Raw genomic sequence first — 16,153 nt, forward strand, 5'->3', positions numbered from 1 at the left:
CTTCAGGGACTCAATAATCTTTGAAAATCTTTATGTGGTCTTGTTGGCCTCCAATGAGGGTGACACCATCCTTGTAAGAAGAGACAAGAAATGACGACCAAATATTGCCTCATATGTAGTCCTACCAATACTCCATGAATGCGATAGCCTACTCGAAAGGAAGATATTGTTCCCATTTTGATTGCTTGTCATGTCAATAAAGAACATCAAAGGCCAGTTGATTATTTTTGTCTGACTATTTGTCTGCGGATGAAATGTATTACGTAGTCCCAAAGTTATCAAATAACGTTCTCCAAAAATGTGAAGTAAACTTGGGAGGGATCTCTGAATGAGCATGTAAAACTTACATGCAAAACTTACTGAATGGTCTCAACAATGGTTAAACATTGTGTATTCTTGGTTCCCATAGCCTTTAGAAGAGGGCATACGAAGTCCATACTGATATTTTGAAAAGTTTCCTCGAGAGCAAGCAAAGGTTGAAGCAACCCTGCTTGTTTAGAGTATGGAACCTTCACTTTTTGGCAAATCTCGCATGCATGGACATACTAGTAGACATCCCTTCTCATCTTTGGCCAATAAAAAAACTGCTTCAACTTCTGCAAGGTACTATTGATACCACAATGACTCCCAACAAGAGAATCATAGGTATCATGAAGAAGTGCTTGTCTTTTCTTCCTTAGTACACATAGCTCATTTTTGTAGAACAACCAGCCATCTTGAACTTATAATGACTCGGTTTTGAACTGAGGGCCAAATTGTATGGAGTCCCGAATTCTAATGAATCCGCGTACTGTGCATTCATACTAGTCTTTGCCTTGAATTTCCGACACAGTGGACCTCTGCAATGTTTGAATGGTGGATTTTCAACTAAGAGCATCAACAATAGGGTCATTCTTACCAGGGACATATTCAATCATGCCTACAAACTATTGGAAGATTCAACTCCACTTGGCTTGCCTATCAGTCCATTGCGCACTAGGCATATTTAAGTGCATGGTGATTAGTCTTTACTATGAATTCTCTCCCATAAAGGAAAGTTGTTACCATTTGGTCCGTCTCCATTTTTGGAGCCACTTCTATGGGACGGTCACTTCCATAGGCGGCCATATTTGTGCCATGTTCACATGGGGCCAGGCCAGTGTCCCATGTGAAAGGGCCAGTCTTTTGGTGTCACATGGACGGGAGCCAGATTAGTGCCACCCGTGTGTGACTAGTGTTGCGTCACATGTACGGGAACCAATTTCGTGCCACTCGTGTGTGACTTGCTTCATGTTGTATGGATGGGAGCCTGTTGGTGCCACCCATGTATGGCCAGGATGGTGTCTTACCTATGGAACTGTCACTCCATAGGAAGACCAGGACATATTTTTATATTTCTGTCGCGTCAGTTTTGTGCCCAACAGGAACTTCTTGTACAAGTTTCATGAAAGGGAAATTTCGTCCATTACATGTGCACATGTGCATTTATGCCTGCATGCAGAAATTTGTTTTTGCATGACTTGTTTGCGTGTGTTTGCTTGTTATGCCGTGCCAGTACACTGGACGGGGACGTCCCCAGTGTACCGTGGATTCTGGAATGCTGTTTGCTGACTCGGTGTGGCGTGTGAACAGGTGGTAAGTATTATCATTTTTCCTTTTTTAAAATGTAAAATTTAGAAGTTATGGCCAACTTTAATATTAATAAGCCCATGTGTTCATACACATTTAAATTAGGAGCTGGACATTATTATATTAGGGTGCCCATGAGCATTTTAAATACCCTTTTAATATGGTGTACCCTTTTTAAAAAACCTTTGGATAAACTCTTGAGTTATTATAGAAATAAATCATACGTGGGAAGCTGGTTGCTCATTTCCTCTCATCGCTTGCTATTCTCCCCCTTGTTCTCCATCGCCTATCTCTTCTAGGGCTGGTTTTGCTGCATTTTTCTCATCGCCTGCTTCCCATGGATTGTACGTGTTGCTGAAAACCCACACGTGTGCTGAAAATCTGGTCGTACTTGCTGCCCATGTGGACTGTACCTGCTGAAAATCAGATTGTACTTGCTGCCTTGCTGGAATGTACCTGTTGGACTACCTGCTGAAAATCAGATTGTACTTGCTGACCTGTTGGATTGTACCTGCTGCTGAATTTCACACGTGTGTTGAATCTGAATTGTACTTGCTGAAATCTGATGGTACTTGCTGCTGAATTTCACACGTGTGTTACATTTGGATTGTACCGGCTGAATCTGGACTATACTTGCTGAATAGTATCTGCTGTACACCAGATTGTACTTTTTGTACCAGGTGCCCTCATGTTGTCTCATTTGTGTAAATCTGAAATTTGATAATTTAAATTCAGAGAATTCTTTAAGTTTTGTGCAGAGCAGTTGAGGACAACTGTTTAGAAGCCCGGGGGGATGTCACCATTTGGTCCATCTCCATTTATGGAGCCACTTCTATGGGACTGTCACTCCATAGAGCGGCCAGATTTGTGCCATGTTCACATGGGGCTAGGTCAGTGTCCCATGTGAAAGGGCCAGTCTTTTGGTGTCACATGGACGGGAGCCAGATTAGTGTCACCCGTGTGTGACCAGTGTTGCGTCACATGGATGGGAACCAGTTTCGTGCCACCCGTGTGTGACTTGCTTCGTGCTGTATGGACGGGAGCCTGCTGGTGCCACTTGTGTATGGCTAGGATGGTGTCTTGCCTATGGGACTGTCACTCCATAGGAAGACCAGGACATATTTTTATATTTCTGTCGCGCCAGTTTTGTGCCCGATAGGAACTTTTTGTATAAGTTTCATGAAAGGGTGATTTTGTCCATTACATGTGCACATGCATTTATGCCCGCATGCATAAATTTGTTTTTGCATGACTTGTTTGCGTGTGTTTGCTTGCTATGCCGTGCCAGTACACTGGACGGGGACGCCTCCAGTGTACCGTGGAATGCTGTTTGCTGACTCATTGGTGTGGCGTGTGAACAGGTGGTAAGTATTACCATTTTTTCTTTTTAAAATGTAAAATTTATAAGTTATGGCCAACTTTAGTATTTATAAGTCCATGTGTTCACACACATTTAAATTAGGGGCTGGACATTATTATATTAGGATGTCCATGAGCATTTTAAATACCCTTTTAATATGGTGTACCCTTTTTAAAAAACCTTTGGATAAACTCTTTCATGAGTTATTATAGAAATAAATTACACGTAGAAAGCTGGTTTCTCATTTCCTCTCATTGCCTGCTATTCTCCCCCTTGTTTTCCATCGCCTATCTCTTCTAGGGTTGGTTTTGCTGCATTTTTCTCATTGCCTGCTTTCCATGGATTGTACATGTTGCTGAAAACCCACACGTGTGCTGAAAATCTGGTTGTACTTGCTGCCCACGTCTGCTGAAAATCAGATTGTACTTGCTGCCTTGCTGGACTGTACCTGATTGTACCTGTTGGACTGTACCTGCTGAAAATGAGGATAAGCATAACTCTGCAGGTCATTGCTCTCCCGGGCCAGGAGGATACAGATTGCCTCATTTATTCTATCATGCCTGGTGGGAGATTGAGGAGATGTAGTATGGAGGAGATCATCCCAGATACTAGGCTTAGTCCAGTGAGGATTGTTGGTTGCTCGGGGAAGCACTGGTTCATTGACCCTTCTCCTTAGATAGTGACTCATGGCTCTTGGTGTTTGTGGTTATATGGTGGTAGTCCTATCAGATATCTTCAGTGGGATCCAAGAGAGTGGAAGTGGAGTGATGCCTTCGATCCTTTGAAAAGCCTTCCTTTTTTCAGTTTCACTATCCGGAATGCCAGGCTTCTCCTCACTCGACAGATGCATAGGATCCCTACTCTCAGGCGTCATTGGGAGAGCTATGATATTTCTCCAGTGATACAGTGCATATATTGGCATAGACTTTGGCACTCATACAGAAGGAGCCATATCTCCCATTTCTTTTGGTTATTCTTACATGGTGGTCTCCCCACCAATCAGTGGAGATCAGTTTTCGGTGTAGCACCTTCGTGTCCTAGAGGTGTGCGGCAGATTCTGAGACTGTACAACATTGTTTATGGGGATGCAACATTGCACAACAGATTTGGGGTCCTGTAGCCCAACTTATGGGCAAATTGAGTCATGCATGTGACTTGGGGGGCAGTGGCTTGGCTCTCCCAGTCCGGTCCACAGCTTTTTTATGAGGGCAGTGGTACAGATTCTGCTATTTTCATTTGTAGAGGTATTGCCCAGCATGGTTTATTGCAGGATGTTCCTCACTCTGATTATACACCCCCTAGACAGAGGATTGACACCAGTTGGGAGATTATTGCCAGTATTACAACATGGCAGATCTGGAGAGCTAGATGCACGGAGGCTATTGAGGGTGTCTAGATTTTTGGGTCTTAGTGCATTAGTACTATATGGGGTGATATCATCCATACTCTTATGGCTACTTAGGCTCACATTCAGAAGCCCTCTCCTTCTACGCAGGCGAAGCGTGTGATATTTATGCGGGAATGGGACCATGGTATCTTCTTTTCGTTTAGTACCACAGGTCTTACATGGCATCATGATGCTCCTCAGTGGTTGAAATCACCTTACATATTGGGGTGATTCTATTCTTTTCCGGCTTATAGCTGTGATTGTTGTATGTTTTTCTCATACTTAATAGAAGTTTCTTGCAGAAAAAAAATTTAAAAAAATTTGTTAATTTAAATTCAGTGAATTCTTTAAGTTTTGTGCAGAGCATGTATTTGCTGACCATGCTTAGGAAGTTCTTCTTGGTGTGGTTAGTATTTTTCCCTGTGTGGTGGTGCTAACTGCACCCTCAGAGCCTCTGAGAGCCAGTGAAGGTTAGACTCACCAGCGAATTTGGAAGCAAAGCTCATTGGGGAGAACCAAGTCATGTTCCCTCCGCGGTGTTTTCCTTGGCCTGCGTTAGTATGGGCGTGCCTGTTTGTGCACGGTCTCGGAAGACCAGTGAAAGGCAGGTGTGCACCCAATGAAGGTGGGAATGACCCTGCGATTTGAGGCTACTCTGACCAACACATCTTTATCGACTTGAACCAGTTTGTTTGAGTTGTTTTCACTCCCTAGTGTAGAAATCTGGCCTATCAGGCCCGTGACACTTGTACTTATAAATACTCTAAGAAATACAAAATGTATTGAGGGGGGGGGGGGCCCTTTCATGTCCCAGTGCTGGTGTCATGTGTATTTTGGTATTTTGAGTATTTATGTTGCTGATGTTGTTTCCATTGTTAACTTCAGTTAAAGTTAAGTATTCTAATATGTGTATATTGTCTTCCGATCTGTAGGCTTCCTGTAGGGAGTGGTCACAAAAGGTTTTCAATGCTTGAGAGCTGTGCTCACCCCTAATAGTTCCTTGTCATACACCGAATAATTCTTCTCAGCGTGATTTAGCTTGCAGTTGTAATAAGCCACAGGTCTGTCCTCTTACTACTGTAAATCAACGCCGATAGCAAGATCGCTGTAGCCCTAAGAAACTAAATAGGAACCTTGATGCAAGTCATTGAGAGAGAGAGAGAGAGAGAGAGAGAGAGAGAGAGAGAGAGAGATTGTCCTGGGCCTAGTACACGGCCTTGTTGATTCCTTTTCTGGGAAGGCTTATGAAAATTGTACAATGGAATGTAAAGGGTATTTCTTCGCGCCAAAAGCAGTTCAGGCTTTGGCGTACAACTTTTTGTCATGGTTGGGACGTTTTGTGTGCAGTTGAACATAAGCAGCATAAGTTGGCTGGCAAAGCCTATGTATATAAGGGATTTCATGTTTTCTACAGCGGACATCCTGCTTCGCAGTCAGGTGTTATGTTTGCTGTTCGTTCGCAGTTTCAGCCTTCTCTTGTGATTCAAGATGTTCATGGAAGATTTCTAGTGATACAGATTGTTTGGGATGATACGCCTTTATGGTTGTTAGGGGTGTATGCTCCAAATAATGCTCGTGCTCGCCGTTTGCTGTGGAATGACTTGTGTGCTCTTTCAATCTCTCATCCTGGCTTTGTGATGGGGGACTTTAATATGTGTGTCTCCAGGGAGCAAGCCACGTCGCCTCATTCTGTAATGGATGGCCCGGAGAGAAAGGCGTGGGAAGCTTTTGCAGCAACGTCGCTAAAACAAGACATGTGGTCTTGGTTGCATTCAGATGAAAGGGGTTACACTTATGCCTCACAACAGTTTCGGGGCACTTATGCTAGATTGGATAGGATGTATATTTTAAATCAAGATCTCTTGTTGCCAGAGGTTCTTACTATGATGGTTGATCAGCATCAGGTTTTGTCAGATCATTGGCCGCTTGTGTTTGAAATGGTCTATCATCCTGTGGATGCATATAAAGGCTTATTGGGACGCTTGCCTTTGCGCTTAAATCACACTTTTTTGGAGCATGAAGTTTTTGATGTTTATATGCGTCAGTTGATACGACATTTCTCCACAAGAGTGTCCATGGCTGATTATCATGCTTGGCCAGTGTTCCTTACCAACACTCGGAAATTAGCACGGCATTATGGTCTTGCTAATGCCTCTATACAAAAACAGCATGTGGCCCTCCTTGAGTCGCTTTTAAAGGGCTTGCAGGCGTTCATGTTTACTGACTCTATGGATGCTGAAGTTGCGGATGCCATAGAATGGCTGAAAAAGGAGCTATCTAGGGTGCAGGAAGCACAATATGTTCGCTTTAAACTACTTGCACGTCTTGATGCTTTGCGGGATGCTAACTGTCAATCTCATCGCTTCTATGATAAGTTGCATCAAAAACATATGCGTGAGAATATTGTTAGGCTGATGGATGCCAAAGGCAACCTTCTTACTCAACCTTCTGAGGTTATTCAGCACTGCATCAGGTTTTATGAAGATTTGCTTGCCCCTCGAGAGGATGTCTCACCGGCTGTCCTGGCTGCAAGGGAGTCATTGTTTGCTGAAGTACGATATCAAGTTGACCCTGATGTGGCGGTTCAGCTTGATGCTCCTGTTACTCAAGGGGAAGTGGAAGCTGTTCTCTCCAAACTTCCCATGGGAAAGAGCCCTGGTTGGGATGGTTTGACAAATGAGTTTTTCCGAAAATATGCTGATCAGCTTGCAGAGCCTTTGACGCTTATTTGTCAAAGGGTTTGGGATGAGGGATATATGCCTGCCGATTGGAAGTTGGGCATACTTCGTTTGTTGCCCAAAGTCCCATCGCCTACTTCTTTGGCTCAATGGCGCCCGATCTCACTTATGGGTATTATGTATAAAATCTTTACAAAGATTTTTGCCAATCGCTTGCAGAAGGTGCTTCCTACTCTTGTTCATCCATATCAATATGGATTTGTGCATGGCAGGAATATTTTGCATAATATTCTTAATGTTCAAATTGGAGTGGATTATGCCAAGGCAAAGAAGCAAGAGATTGTGATGGTGCAGCTGGATCTTGAAAAAGCTTTTGATCATGTCAGCTGGTCCTTCCTTTCTCAGTTAATGACAGCCATGGGCTTTGGTCCCAAACTGGCTAATTTGGTGCATTTACTTGGCTCTGGCTCTATCACGCGGATTATGCTCAATGGAGGACTTTCGGATGGTATTTCTCTCACCCGTTCTCTCCGGCAGGGTTGTCCTCTTAGCCCTCTTTTCTTTGCCATTGCCACTCATCCTATGTTATCTCGCCTAGATGCTATGGCATCGCATGGTGAAGTGGTTGGTTTGCATCTCCCTCATGGCAAGCAATTGGTTGCTCAAGCCCTTGCGGATGATACTTTTATGTTTCTCAGGGCCGAAAAAGCCAATATAGATCGAGCAATGGAAGCTTGGAATAATTTTGCATTGGCTTCTGGGCTGAAAATAAATTCATCAAAATCAACCCTCATTGTATGCACGGAATTTGATCTTGAGGCATTAGGGTGGCAAGGCCGTGTGGTGCATACAGGAGACATTGTTCGTCATCTTGGATATCCGGTGGGTGTGGATGTGGACCCCCAAGCGCTTCTTGCTTGGATTTCAGCTCGGATCTTAGATAAATTTGTGTATTGGAAAGCTCAAGGGTGGCCTATGCATGTGAGGGTTAAGGTAGCTCAGGTTATTATGCTTAGCATGATTTCCTATTTTTTACCTTTGCTACCTTGGACGCACAAATCTCTCATCCGTTTGGTTGCTCCCATTCGGTTTATGCTGTGGAAGAGGCAAGGAAATATTATGGGTCAAACATGGATAGCTTGGAATCACATTACGACGCCCAAAAGAATGGGTGGGGCTGCTTTACTGGATGTCCGCTTGCATATGGTGGCGCGTAGGTGGGCGCTTTTTCAGGATATGTGTTTGCAAGAGCAGCCTTGGGTTTTCATGGCTCGTGACTTGATTGAGTTGGAGGGATTGTCACATGGGCGGACACATGTGCAGGCTTCATGGTGGGACATTGTGAATGCGGTTCATCCTGTCCGTATTCGCTCATCACACATTTTATCGCATATTCTCCTTTCTTGGCATGAAGTTCTACTGTTGGCTCGGTGGGATCCTGGTCATGAAAGACTACTTTTGAACTCTTTGCAGTTCGAAACATTTGTGGAGTCGCGTGTCATTGTTTGGCCAGACAGAGATGCTTCACGCATACGACTCAACCGCATGGTCAGGCTAGGCTTGGTTAGAATCCGAGATGCTGTGATACCTGGTCGTGACAGGCCATATTCATTTCGTCGTATTCGGTAGCACTTTAGGGTTCCTCGGACATTTCAGCCACTATGGGTTGACATCATGCACGCAGTTGAGCCTTTTACTCCATTGCCTCGGCCATCTGCAGATCAGCCTTGGCTTGATTGGGCACTATGTAAATCTGGTGACTTGATATCACTCTCAGCTAACCAGGTCTATCATAAGCTTGTATCAGAGAAAGATTGGGTTTCAGCCAAGGCCAATAAGGTGTGGGGATTGCACAAGTCTAAATCATGGTGGCAGAAAACTCTTATGCGTGGTTGGCAGTCTAAGCTCCCTTACCAAGGTAAGGTTTTCATTTGGAGGATGTTGGTGGGAGGGTTACCTACACGGGATCAGCTGAGCCGTCGTAAAATTACACTGGCCTCTTGCTTCTTCTGCACGACATGCACTGAAACAGTTATGCATCTGTTCATGAGTTGTCCAGTGGCCCGTCAGATTTGGTCTTTTGTCTCTCGCGTTTGGGAGGCAGTAGAGAGGTCTACTGTTTCGGCTTATTAGTGGATATTTGGGATTTGTCCTCAAGTCATTACTTTAGACAGCCACCTTGTGATATTCCATTTCCTTAGATGGACAGGACTTTGGCATATTTGGACTACACGGAATGGGTTCATTTTTGATTCCTTGTCTGGAATACATGGGCACATTCTACGTATCCGCGGTTTGCTGCTTTGGCAGTTTTCTTCTCTTCTCTCAGCTCAGCTACTGGATGCAGATGTTATTTCCTTATGGTCTACGGTGGCTCGGCTGGCTCATCTTTGATGCTTTCATCTAGGATGCTTATTTGGCTAGGAGGCTTTCTTATTAGTGTACAGGAGATGTATTTTCAGTATATAGTTCAAAAGACTGAACAATTCTATGGCCTTTGGCCTTTCAAAAGAGGTAATCTAAGACCATCTAAAGATTGACTCTTGACTTGGCCAAAAGAGGTCAGATGAATAGTCTGATTTTGGCCTTGCCTTTTTTTAAGCCCCAACATGTTGGTCTCGGTCTACCCTTCACGCTGTCGGTCTGCTCACGACTATTGTACCTTGCACAAGGCGTCCACACTTTGGAGGAATAGTCCTTCTCCAGCAATTTTTCCATCCGACGGCAATTTGAAGCGTTGTTGATGATGACTTGCACCACGTTTTCCGGCCCGACCTACATGTTCAATGCACATGAATGGATGCAATGAGCGTATGACATAGCCACATATGACATATGCTAAACTTTAAACTTCAAAGACTTGAGCGCAATTTGAAACTTACCTCAATGATGGCATGCTTAATATGGCGATATATGAATGCGCTCGAGGTTTTCCTCCCCGCCTTTCTGGAATCCACGCCCCGCACAAAGTATGTGCTAAGAGGGCAAGAGACAAGGATGTTGATGATGCCTCTCTTCTTCCGGTCACTCCATCTACACCCATACTTGGACCATGCCGCTCGCACTGGATTGAGAGATCTATTGATTCTCTCTTCTCATCAACAAACCTCTTTGTACGCATGTCATGGTAGGAGATGCCGGTTCATCCTTCACATGGGCCCACATTCGCAATGGCTTTCACCATTGTCTTCCATTGATCTACCTTGAGCACATGGAATGAAAGATTGCACTCAATAATGGTGCGTGCAATCTCTATATCCACTAACCGTTGCTGTTCTCGGAGATGTGATAGAGAAGAAGGGCCCCCCCCCCCCCCCCCCCCCCCCCCCCCCCGATGGCTTGGGCAAGAGTGGCTTGCCGCATTGGAGACTCAAACCTTTGCCTCTTTGAGGAGGCGGAGGCGGAGGCGGCTACGAAGACGGCGGGGGAGGATGTATCACAAGGCGAGGAGACGACCTCATCATCCGCCCTTGAGCTTCTACCACTATCATGGTGAGCACCCAGTCCACCTCTAATATTGTTGAAGATCTCATCGGATATAGCTAGGGGGACTTTCTTGCATGGTGCAACTTGCCCTCCCACCTTTCCGAGATGTTGGAGAAGCCTAGTAACGCCGCTTGTGGATTGTTTGCCACAATACTTACAAGTCCACCTATATGACTTGGACTTTCCTTCGGCTTTCTCGACATGGATAGCATGCTCATTGAAGGCTTCATTCTTCTCCCTCGTCATTGTAATAGAGAGACAAAGAGAACTTAGAAGAGATGGATAGGCTTGAGAGAGAGAGAGAGAGAGCTTCAAGAATCAAAGTTCAAGCTATGGAGCTTCAAGCTTGAATGTGAGGGAAGGTTGGTAGGGGAGGGCACTTTAAAGGAGTTACTCAAGAGCTAAAGCCTATAGCCAAGACAAGCCAAAAAAAAAGGTCGAAAAACAGTAAGAAAAACGAACAAAAACGAGTGGAAACAACGCCTTTGCAAACAATCAAAACGCTTTTGCAAACAATCAAAATTGCGTCCAACGATCATATCGTACCGTACGATATCGTATGGTACCATACCGTACGAAATGAACAGGTTCTTATCGGTATGAAAAACAACCATGCTTCACACGTGTGAGTGGCCGATTGCTACGTTTGCTAGCTTGACAAGGTCTTGGCTTGTTCTAAGGTTGCCACTACTCTAAACCTATTGTTTATGTGTTGCCTAATCAGGGATTAGCTTGGAAAACAGCCATGTCCCTATGTGCACATGACAATTCCTAGCTCAGTGAGATAACCTCAAATGGGTCATCCCATGATGCCAGCTTGAGAATTGGTGCTTCTAAGGCCACTTTCTTTAATGCATGGAAGGCCTCAAGAGCCTTGTCGTAACGGACACTTTAATGCATGGAAGGCCTCAAGAGCCTTGTCGTAACGGACACTTTTGATGACTCGTCTTTACGCCCTTGAGAAGATTTGTGAGAGGTGTTGCAAGTTCGAAAAACTTGTCCATATGTGTACTGTAGACTTGGTAACAAAGACCCACAAATGATCTGATCTCTTGAGTGGTCTTGGGAACATCTCAATCCAATATAGCCCGCACCTTTTTAGGGTCAAGCTGAATACCGAAAGCACTCATCATGTATCCCAGATAATGGACCTCTAATAGGCCAAATGCGCTCTTCTTCTCATTGATGTAGAGCTCATTGTCCCACAAAAGTTGGAAGACCTTCTCCACATCCTACTCATGGTGCTCTGCAGCAACGGGAGAAAAGAAGATCAGTATATCATCCACCAAGAAGACGAATACACACTTTCCAAATACCTCTAGGAATACCCGAGACATCATTTTATTGAACGTCACTGGTTCATTGGTGAGACCGAATGTCATCACCGTGTAGTCATAATGGCCACATTCGGTCCGGAAAGCCATCTTGGAACGTTGTCTGTAAAAATCCGATTCTGATGGTTGCCACTATTGAGGTCTATTTAAAAAAAATACTTAGCACCCTTGAGACGCTCTAGAATGTACTCAATCTTGGGCATTGGGAACTTATTTTTGATGGCGAGCTTATTCAGTGTCCTATAGTCTACACATAAATGCGCAGTCTTGTCTTTCTTTTGCATGAATAAGATGGGTGCATCAGACGGCGAGGATGATGGGCGGATAAATCTAGCTTGGAGTAATTGAGATAATTGTTGTTCGAGTTCGCCCTCCAATGCCTTAGATAGGCGATAGGAGAACTTATTGGGTGGCTCTGTCTCGGGGACCAACTCAATGTAATGATCCTTTGGACAAATGGGTGGGAGGTCATCCCTCAACATGATGTCTTGGAACTGTGGAAGGAGACCTGGAAAATATTTCTCCAAGGGTGCTGCTGGTTGAACATCAAACTGATGGGCGCGGACATAAATCAATGCACACTTAGCTACTTTTCTAATTGCTTGCTGGGCCTGGACACTTGAAATTAGTGGGATTCCAAGAATGCTCCTATCCGTGTGAATTATGACGGGCTCAAACTGTCAACAATGGTGAAGGTGTCCTGTCGCCAATCAAGAATGGGTGCATGTTCCTGGAACCATTGGATGCCGAGAATCATTTCACACCCCAAAAGTGGCGAAACGATGAAAATCTTGTTGAAATGTGGCCGTTTGAACATGAAACTCAATTTATTGAGCTTTGTGAGTAATGTGTGTGTGGAGAACCCGTCCACAACTAGATGGTGTGACACCAAGGTACAACCCATCTTAGTAGCCAACTGCAGAGAGATGGTGCCCTAAGAGTTGCCCATGTTGAAAAGGACAATGAAGTGCTGTCCCTTCGTTGTGCCGCCATAGGCATGGATTAGAGATTTTGTTGGCCCCTCAGCCTCGTCCTCTTGCTTATCGTCAAACACCATTGGAGGTACTAGATTCAAAGAGGGAAATAGTTGAACGGCATTCACAATTGAGGGTGTAGGGTGGGGGTAGCTTCGGTAGTGGCCACTGTAGAGGATGATGCTTTGGTGGCTTTCTCAACCTGTCACTTGGTGCAATCCTTCTTACTTGATGGCAGAAGAATAATGGTTCTTTGCCTGGTACCTGTCTGGTTGGAGATAACCTCCAGTTATTCACTCCTTGTTGGCCTCTGTGGTTTTCTTTTCACCTAAGTTATCTTTATTGTCTTTACTGTACTGTGTTCCCTTACCCGGCTCGATGAAGACTGTTGTTGCTGCTGGGGTTTGGGGTTGGACTGGACTTGCTTGGGCTTGCCTTCGTTTAGCATCATCTCTTGATTTTGCGGTCATATGACTGAGGCTTAAAATTCTGGAATGGAAAGTGGATGCTCGTATCTAACCCCCTGAGAAACCATTTCAACTTCTCTTCTTCATACTTCCCCGATTGTTGTGCCATGGTTATGACCTTGTTGGAATAGGTCAGCAGGGGAGACCAATTTTGGGAGAGTTTGTAAAACTCATCCTCCAAATTGGTCACGTACTAGGTTGGAAGGAACCTAGCTTTGAGGTCGGACACAAAAGTATCCCATATGTAATGAGTCGTGCTTGTGGTTGGATTTGTATGAAGATCTGACCAATGCTGCCACAAGTAAAGGCCTCCCTAGTGAGGTGTGGAGCCACTAGATGGACTTTGTCTTGAGGATTTGCAATGTTAGCCAATAGAAAATATTGAGTGACTGCAGAATGATCACACTTACCATCATACTTATTGAAGTTTGGTTGAGCTCGAATGACGGTGGTGGATGGGGTAGAGGGAGATTGGATAGCTTATCCTTTTGTAGCGGTGTTGGTTCATGTACCCATGTACCCATTCTGGGACATGGCCGATAATAGTCAGTTGGTCATTGCGGCCACTCGGAGACTATATATAGTCTAGTGGTGATTCCTCCATTTCATAGTCGGTTGGTACATTGCCACCACTAGACTGTATATAGTCTAGTAGTGGTTCCTCCATTTCATATCTTATCTTTTAGAGATTGAGATTTGCTTTATTGCAATAGTGCACCCTTGTATATACAAGACATCCTCTGTCCAGAGTCTTTCTAGATCGTCATAAAAGCTCCCTACCTCGAGCACGTGTGGGCGGACAGAAATCAGTTTGTAATCAAAGTTTGCAAGTAGTAATATTGTTTACTCTCCACTTCTTTCTGCAATTCAGTGCTTTGTGTTGTCTGGAATCTTCTTTTGCTGATGTGTATTTTTCCTATGTGTATGATCCTCGTGTATGAAGGGAAAGTGTCTTAGAACCCAAGGGACAGTTTCTTGGTGAGCTCTGGTGTCCCATCCAAGGTCTCTTTGTCCTCTGGTTTCCAAGACGCATGCACTTGTTGTGGAGATGACTCATGACTTCCTCAAAAGGGGGAAGAGGATCACGGAAGTAAATACGATCCCTAAAAGAATCAAAGGAAGCAGGCAATTTACCAAGAAGTTTATGGATAGGATTGTTGATTGTGCTCCCGAACTCCTCAAGCTGTAGCTTGATATGGGTGAACTCTCCAATCTTCTCTACGTAAGCTTCTCCAGATCTGACTCCAATCTGGCAATCTTCACGGTCGAAACTCTCCCATAGCTCCTCTGGATCTCCGTCCACATTTGATGAACATTACTCCGAGTAGAGGTAAACTGTGCCTGTATAGACGGAGTCATGCAATGGATGATGATAAGATGGGCCCAAGCATCCAATATGCTTCTCAAAGAAGGGTCCACCAAGTGAGGTGTGGAGATGGACATCCACACACCGGCTCCTTCAAGCAATAACTGAGTGTAGAAAGACCAAGTATGATAGTTGGTTGCTATAAGCTTCATGGAGTCACTAACTTGGGGAGGATTGTAGGATGGCATATGGGTAGGGGTAGGAGCAAGACTTGGATGAGAGAAACTCAGAGAAGAAAGATTGGGAAGAGGAACCACCTGGGGAGCGGGAGCAAGGGATCCAGGCAGTGAAGGTGCTAGAGTATCAACTGGAGAAGGAGCAATAGTAGAGAAATCTCATGAAGCCATGTCCTTTGACAAGAAACCTTCTTTGAAGCAAGAGGGCTGTAAAAAACAGCAAATAGTCTCCTCTCAACCTGTGCACAGAAAGAGGAGAGAAAGAAGAAAGGGAGGGAGGGTGGGAAAAGAGAAATAGAGAAAGCAAATCTCTTAGGAACCCTGTCCTCAGCACCTAGAAGAGAGCCTCAGACTCCAACAGCAAAAACGCAGCAGTCCCAGGCTACAGATGCAGCAAAGTTGAAGAAGCCTCTGCTCCAATCAGAAAAACGTAGCACTTTCCTGCCTGTATGTCAGTGTTTGGCTCTCATACCATGAAAGAAAGAGAAAATACAGGTTGTAGGCAAAAGCACAGAACTGTAGAAGGCTGTGGACAGTTGATTATTGCTGAAAATGAGCATGAGGGATGCCCGAGGTGCTCACAAGCATAAGAGACTGTTTTGCAACAGCCAATGACCTTCAGCAAATATGTAAGAATGAGATGAAATATGAGAAGAAGGGTGTGCTCCCTTATATATATCCCTCATATGAGCTGGTCTGCCAGTTGTAACAAGCCGACAACAGTCGTGTAGCATAGACATGGTATAAAAAGCCTAAAAAAGACTCATAAATGGTAGAAAAAATCCTAGATGATGTCTACAATGCAGGGCCTCATAGAAATGACCAGTACAAGCATGCAAAGGTACATGTAGACCCTTTGGAGATGATATATATTCCAACATATCTGTCAGTCACCTTGGGCCCCCTGAAAAAGCCAGTGATGGATATCTAAGTCGTGTCCTGCTGAACTTGTCCTTGCTAGGAAAGCTGGTATAAATTTGGCTCACGCTTGACTAAAAACTCTCTCTTTTTGACAGTAAGGCATTGAAAGCAGATAGCAAGGACAGGTTCAGCAGGATACAAGTACCAGCTATTTTGGGACTGAGATTCACTTGAGGTACCATGTAGTGTGTGGGAAGCTGGTACAGTCAAATTCGTTGAATAATGGAGTCAATGGTACAATGAGGTGCCATGGCCATAAATAAGATTTAAAAACAAACAAACAAATAATAACATGAGTAAACCGTATGTCAACAGCATGAGAAAGGAAACTAACTGTGTGTGTGTGTGTGAGAGAGAGAGAGAGAGAGAGAGAGAGAGAGAGAGAGAGATGCCAGG

The 16,153-nt window shown here is 44.5% G+C and overlaps 1 protein-coding gene across 9 annotated transcripts in view; it reads left to right on the forward strand.

Annotated features, from left to right (window-relative positions):
- LOC147602774 (ABC transporter G family member 28-like) overlaps positions 1–16,153 on the forward strand; it is a 60,473-nt gene that overhangs the window by 16,984 nt on the left and 27,336 nt on the right. The gene's annotated exons all lie outside the window — the stretch shown is intronic.

Source organism: Cibotium barometz, chromosome 66, assembly GCF_041138505.1.
Source record: "Cibotium barometz isolate CiBa-2024 chromosome 66, ASM4113850v1, whole genome shotgun sequence".
NCBI lineage: Eukaryota > Viridiplantae > Streptophyta > Polypodiopsida > Cyatheales > Cibotiaceae > Cibotium > Cibotium barometz.